The sequence below is a fragment of the Passer domesticus genome, chromosome Z (assembly GCF_036417665.1).
Source record: "Passer domesticus isolate bPasDom1 chromosome Z, bPasDom1.hap1, whole genome shotgun sequence".
Classification (NCBI taxonomy): domain Eukaryota; kingdom Metazoa; phylum Chordata; class Aves; order Passeriformes; family Passeridae; genus Passer; species Passer domesticus.
Window position 1 is genome coordinate 19,293,599 of NC_087512.1, and position 6,421 is coordinate 19,300,019.

General features: G+C 43.0%; 1 long non-coding RNA gene across 1 annotated transcript; it reads left to right on the forward strand.

Annotated features, from left to right (window-relative positions):
* Nucleotides 1–4,032: 4,032 nt before the first annotated feature.
* Nucleotides 4,033–6,061, forward strand: LOC135289433 (uncharacterized). The gene is made up of 3 exons (XR_010352183.1): nt 4,033–4,062; nt 4,968–5,099; nt 5,795–6,061. It is a non-coding gene; the product is annotated as an uncharacterized LOC135289433 (long non-coding RNA).
* Nucleotides 6,062–6,421: the final 360 nt, after the last annotated feature.

Genomic DNA, 6,421 nt, shown 5'->3' on the forward strand with positions numbered 1-6,421 from the left:
CCAGGACTGTAAATAAGTACTAAATTGAGGTACTTCTTTCCTACTGTTTGCTTTAAGAATACCAATCCAAACTAACCCTAGAAGCCCTGCCCTTTTTTTTTTTGTTTTTTTTTTTTTTGTGTACTTTAAGTCTTATCTGTAGCATCTTGGGAGTCAGAGAAGGATGCCATCAATGTGAGAGCTACAAGGAGCTTTTAAGAGCACCTCTATGCCTGAAGAACCCTGTCAAATTTTGTCCATATGTCCTATTTCAAAACAGATTCCTGTAGTAGAATAAAGTATTTCAGTCCTCAGGACACTGTAGGTGAGCCTTGTGCAGAGTCAGAAGGGACTAATCTACCACAGATACCATGTGTCTGCTCCCTCTAGGGCAAAGAAAACACACTGTAATATCTTAGCCACACCATGTTGCTGATCCTTGTCATGATCCTTTCCAAGGTGACCCAGGAAAACTTCTCCTCGACCCAGAACTTCTGTCAATACAGTCCTGAGCAAAACATTCCAGCTGATGCCCAAGAGGATTTTTCACACTGTCTTTGAATGAAGCAGCAGGGTAGCTGGAGACAGACTGTCCTCTCTGCTCCCCCTGGATAAGGGGGAAAGGAGAGACGTCTTGTTATAAGCTACAGACACAATTTCCATTCTCACTACCTCTGACCTGAAAGTGAACAATAAACTTGGAAAGATGAATATAGATCTTGGTCCTTACCAAAGAACTGAGAGATTTCAGAGAATAAATAAGGATGTAAGAAGCAATGGATCACCATACCCAGCTTATTGTGGAGGATGCTAGTAACTTACTTGGGCCGTTCCACCTCACTAAATCTCTGTGGGCAATTCCTTGACCATCTGCAGACAGATGAATCAATTCGCCAATATAATCTTCAAACAAACAGGAGCTGGAAGCCACCATGCTGCTAGAGGGCTACAAGCTAGCTGCCTTTAGATGCCTAGTTGCCTGGTGGGATGAATCCCATGACGTGTGTGGCTACTGATGGCTACAGGTTGTTTGGAAGGGACAGGCAGGGCTCTCTGTGAGTTGCCCTCTACATAAGAAATAAATGGAATGATCACAGACAGATCAAAACTTCATGGGTGAGAATCAGAGACGGAGGTAACAAAGGGAACCAACACCTTCTGGCTCCAGCACAGGAGACACTGAACCCACCAGATCTCATCCTGCTGGGGCAAGGATGAGATCCAACCCCCATCTGCTGGAAAAGAAACACAGTGAGCTGTAGGCAATCCAGGGGATGGCTGGGATGCCTGGAGGATAACTTCCTAAGCCAGGTAATGGACAGCCCTGACAGAGGAGATCTGTTTCTGGACCTGATGATCACCAGTGCAGTGAGCTCATGGGTGACGTCAAGGACAGAGGAAGCAGGGCTGCAGTGAACATCACTGGTGGATCTGCAGTCCTGGGGAATAAGGGACAGGTGAAGAACACTGTCAGGACCCTGAGTTTTAAGAAAGCAAACTCCAGCTGCTCAAGGAATTAATCAGTAGGATGACATGGAAAACTGCCTCAGGAACAAGAGAGCAGAACAAAACTAGCAGATCTTTATGGACACTTAGAGACCAAAACTCTTGATCTGTAAGAAACCAGATAAAGAAGGGATGGGCATGGATGAGTCAAGAACTGCTAAACACACTAATGGGCAAGAATGCACAGATAATGGAAACAGGGACAAATATCCTGGAAATAATATAGGAATGCTCCCTGGTTGTGTAGGGATGGGACGATCAAGGCCAGGGTGCTCTTGGAGGTGAATTTGACAAGAGGCACAAAGAAAAATAGGAAGGGTTTCTACAGCAAGAAAAGGAAGGTCAAAGAAGGACTACTGTCCCCCCTTAAACAAGGTCGGCAAACTGGTAAAAACAGATGAGGAGAAGGCTGAAAAACTGGACAGTTTTTGCCTCAAGTCTTCAATGTCAATCTCTCTTTGCAAACCTCTCAAGTCAGTGGACTGCAAGGCAGGGATTGGGGGAGTAGTGATCAGGTTCATGATCACTGGAAGACCCTCAACATACATAAGTCAATGGGATCTGATGAGATCCCAAATTCCTGAGGGAATTTTGTGATGTAGTTGCCAAGCTACTCTCCACGATGTTTGGAAAGTCATAGTCAGGGGATGTCTCCACTAACTGGAAAAGGGAAATATTGCATCTCTTTTTGAAAAGGGTAGGCAGAAGTACCTGAGAACTACAGACCTGTCAGCCTGGCTGTTTCAGTCAGCTGAAACATATCCTCCTAGAAGCTGTACTAAGGAACATGGAGAACAGGGAGGCAATACAGACAGCCAGCACAATTTTGCCAAGAGGAATTCCTGTCTGACTGATCCAGTGGCCTGCTATGATGCAGTAACTCCATCACTGGACAAGGAAAGTCCAGATGTCATTTATCCAGACTTTTGTAAAGTCCTTGACTCTGTCCCCCATGACATCCTTCTCTCAAATTGGAAAGAGTTTGATTCAATGATTGGACAGTCCCATCCAGAGAGTGGGAGTAAATGGCTCAGAGTCCCAATGGACATCAGTGACAAGTGGTGCCCTCAGGGGTTTGTACTGGGGCCAGAGCTATTTAATATCTTCATCAGTGACATAGACAAATGGGTGGAGTGCATCCTCAGCCAGTTTGGAGATGACCCCAAGCTGAGTGGTGCTGTTGACACACCTGAAGGATGGGATGTCATCCAAAGGGACCTGAACCTGCTGGAGAAATGAGCCCATGGGAACTCCATGATATTCAACAAGACCAGTGCAAGGTGCTGTGCCTGGGCTGAGTCAATATCTGGTATGAACACAGGCTGGGCATGAACAGATCCAGAGCAGCCCCGCCCAGAAGGATTTGGGGGTGCTGGTGGGTGAGAAGCTGGACATGCCCTGGCCATGGCACTCACAGCCCAGACAGCACAGCCAAACCTGTCCTGGGCTGCATCCAGAGCCCCGTGGGCAGCAGGGCAGGGAGGGGATTCTGCCCCTCTATTCTGCTCTGATGAGACCCACCTGGAGCACTGCATCTGGAGCTGGGGTACCCAGAACCAGAAATACTTGATTATTTTAGAATAAACCTAGAGGATGGCCACAAAATTGATTAGATGGATAGAACACCTTCCCATGCTGAAAGGTTGAGAGAATTGGTGTTAGCCTGGAGAAGAAAAGGTTCCAGGGAGACCTTATAGCACGTTCCAGTACCCAAAGGGATTTTACAAGGCATATAGTGGTAGGACAAGGGGGAATGGCTTTGCACAGAAAGAGGTTAGATTTGGCCTACATAAAAGGAAAATATTTTTTGCAATGTGGGTGGTGAAACATTGTAACAAGTTTCCTAGAGAAGTTGTGGATGTCTTATGTGCAGAATCTTTTAAGGTTAGGCTGGATGGGACTTTGAGCAACCAAATATAGTTGATGTCCCTAATTGTTGGGTTTGGCCTAGATGACCTTTAAAAGTTCCTTCCAACCCAAACCATTTTATGACGGTATTCCTATTGTATGATCTTGTAATGTTCAGCATTTGGAATACACAAGACTGGAAAACAGTTTTGAGATTTCCACTTCTTAAGATGATTTAAATATTTCCCCCTCTACAATGTAAGCAGGGATTTGCCAGCTGTTCTGAGTGAAACTGTCCTCTGTAACCAGCCATGCAAATACCCGAAGTTACTGGGGCAGTAACTAAGTAGATATCTGAAACAAATTGCTCTGATGGGCAGCATCTGCATTAGCTGTGCTGGCTTTGGGTGTTGGCAGGACCCGGGAGCGCAGACCTGAAGTTATTTTTATGGTTAGGGTCTTAGTGAACCTCACCCTTACAAACAGCCCAGAGTTTAGTGTTTTCATGGAAACAGGAATGCACACTTGATCCTTCAACGCCCATGTAGACTCCCTGGAGTAGGGGTAGTGTCTAAGTGCAATATGTTTTTGCATAAGGGGATTATGATCAGTAAAGCTAATTATACAAATAGCTAATCACAGTCACCTGCCTTTCAGATTTTTAAGTGCTTGTTGAAGTGTTTGCCTGTAGGCTGCAGAAACAGATTTGTTTCAGACGTGCTGCACCAGGTCTGTGTGTAAAAAGTGTTTTTTCTGTATGTGAAATACAGAAAGTTCTGGTCCTCTCTCACATGGATGGGACAGCGACTTGTGTTTAATAGGAGTGGAATGTTTTCTGCTTATTGCAGAGTTTCATTTCAGGCTAAACAGGGTTTTGTATGGTAGACAGCTAGCCCAGGCTATTTTATATTCCCATAAAGCAGTAGTCTGATTGACTGTTTTCCACCACTTGACTAACTTTGAGATTGATTGCTTTAAAAGGAGTCCTGATTTAAAAGAATGCTACTCCTGTAAGACAGAACATGCTATTCTTTATGCAGATCAAAACTTTATGATTGGAGAGGTTCATACTATTCTTAAATAAATTTAAGAAATATCTTAATGTCTTTTATTAAGCTTACAGTTACACATTTATGTGGTGGCTGGTTAATGTGTACTACATGATTAAGCATGTTAGCATTAGAACAAAATTATTTAATTTTTTTTTCACTTTATAGGAAGCATGAACACTGCAAATTGCTCACTTTCAATAAATTACAATTTACCAAGATCAAAAGGCCTTTATAGCATTAACAGCTGCAGTTTCCAAAATACATAAGTAATTAAAAAGCATCCTTTTTATACTTTTGCCTACTATACCAATATTAGTTGAATATGGCCTATTTGTATGTTAATGAACAGAATTTTACAGAGAACAAACCTACAAAGGCATTTTTACCCTGACCTCTGGATATTCAGAGTAGAAAGAAGTTTAATGTGTTTTTACCCTTTAACAAGCAGTTTTGTTTCATTTAATGAAGTCAAATCTCAGATTTTATAACAAATATAACAGTGGGAAAAAAACCCCAAACTCACTGACTTTGCAGAGAGCTGAAAGTGTTTCTGAAAGATGTAACTTTAAACCATGTGTATAGGTTGTAGACCCTACCCGACTTTTTCAGGAAGAGATTTTGATTATCACTGATCAGGAATTGCATGAAGAGGAAAGCAAAGAAACATGACTTAGTCACTGCTTTTCTACCAGAAAGGATATCATTCTTGAGAAGGTAAATGTAGTCGGATATGCTATGTACTTCAATCATAAAACAGTTAGCATGAAAGTCCTTTTGGAACTGTTTTTCATGGGCAGTATAGAGCCAGATTTATCATACATACTGTAATCTGCTAAACTAATCCTCTGAAAAGTGGAAGAAATGATAGGATAGAGATGTCAGAACTAAATCAAGTTCTTGTGCTGCACTTTATGGTGAAATTGTAGTCCCACAGGTGCTACAGGGCTCCATATTGAGAGCAAGCCTGGGCCAGCAGACCCTGCTTCCTTCTTCAAGGAAGCTTGTACTTTTCTTGCATGGAGCCAGTGGCATCTGTGGCATTTTCTTGCTCCGAATCTGGTATGTGTTGTATACTGGTGTCTACCAGATATATTTTGGCACAGCATAATTAGCAAGTTTTAACCATGATTTTTATAAGATAATGAGAGAATAACACGGGGAAGCCCAAAAGACTGTGAAGTTGAGTCTCTCACCAGAAAGCACCAAAGTGATTGCGATTGCTGTGCTTACTATGTCCAATATAATACTTCAGGCTCAGAACGCCTCTCCTGCTTTTGGATTTTTGACCTGCCCCAGCTGCATCTTTCCTGTATCTATTGTGCTCCAGAACAGAGGGGAAGAACAGCAGCTGGGGATGGGTCTTTCACTAGTCCAAACTTCTGTATGCAACTTTTTTGTTTTTTCCTTAGCCTCTGATATTAGGAGATGGAACTCTAAGTCATGTATCCCAGGATTCTAAAGTTTTCACTCTGATTTCTGCTGTTGGATGAATTAACAGCACAATCTTGGTGAGTTCAGCCATGGAAGAACAACATACATTTCCAGTCTATGTGGTCCACCAACAACTTTTTTGAGAAATCATCCCTTTGGATTTTCTCCCTGTAAGTGGCCTTCCTGCACGTGCTGCCGCTCCACTGTCAGCCACAGTCATGGCAGAGCCATTGGCATTTTCTGAACTACAGCTAGATCCTTCCAGAGTCACAAGGAAGAGCTTTGGAAGGGTGCAGAAAAGGGACAAAATTACTTGTCTACAGTAAGTTAATAAAGATAGAGAAGTAAGCACCTCTGCAGCACTACAGAGGGTAAGTGTATCCAAACATCCTGTTCTCATGGGCAATGTAAACCTGCACACTAAATGCACCAGCCATTGAAACACCTTTGATAGAAATCATCAGGGGCAGCCAAACACCTACAGCCCTCACTTCTCTCCTGTCACAATTCTATAGCTCCCAGATATGCACAGTGGTTCGTTAAGGAGAAGAGGCCGATAACCCTGAGCCTGCTGAAATTGTGACCCTAAAAATGAATTTGGAAGA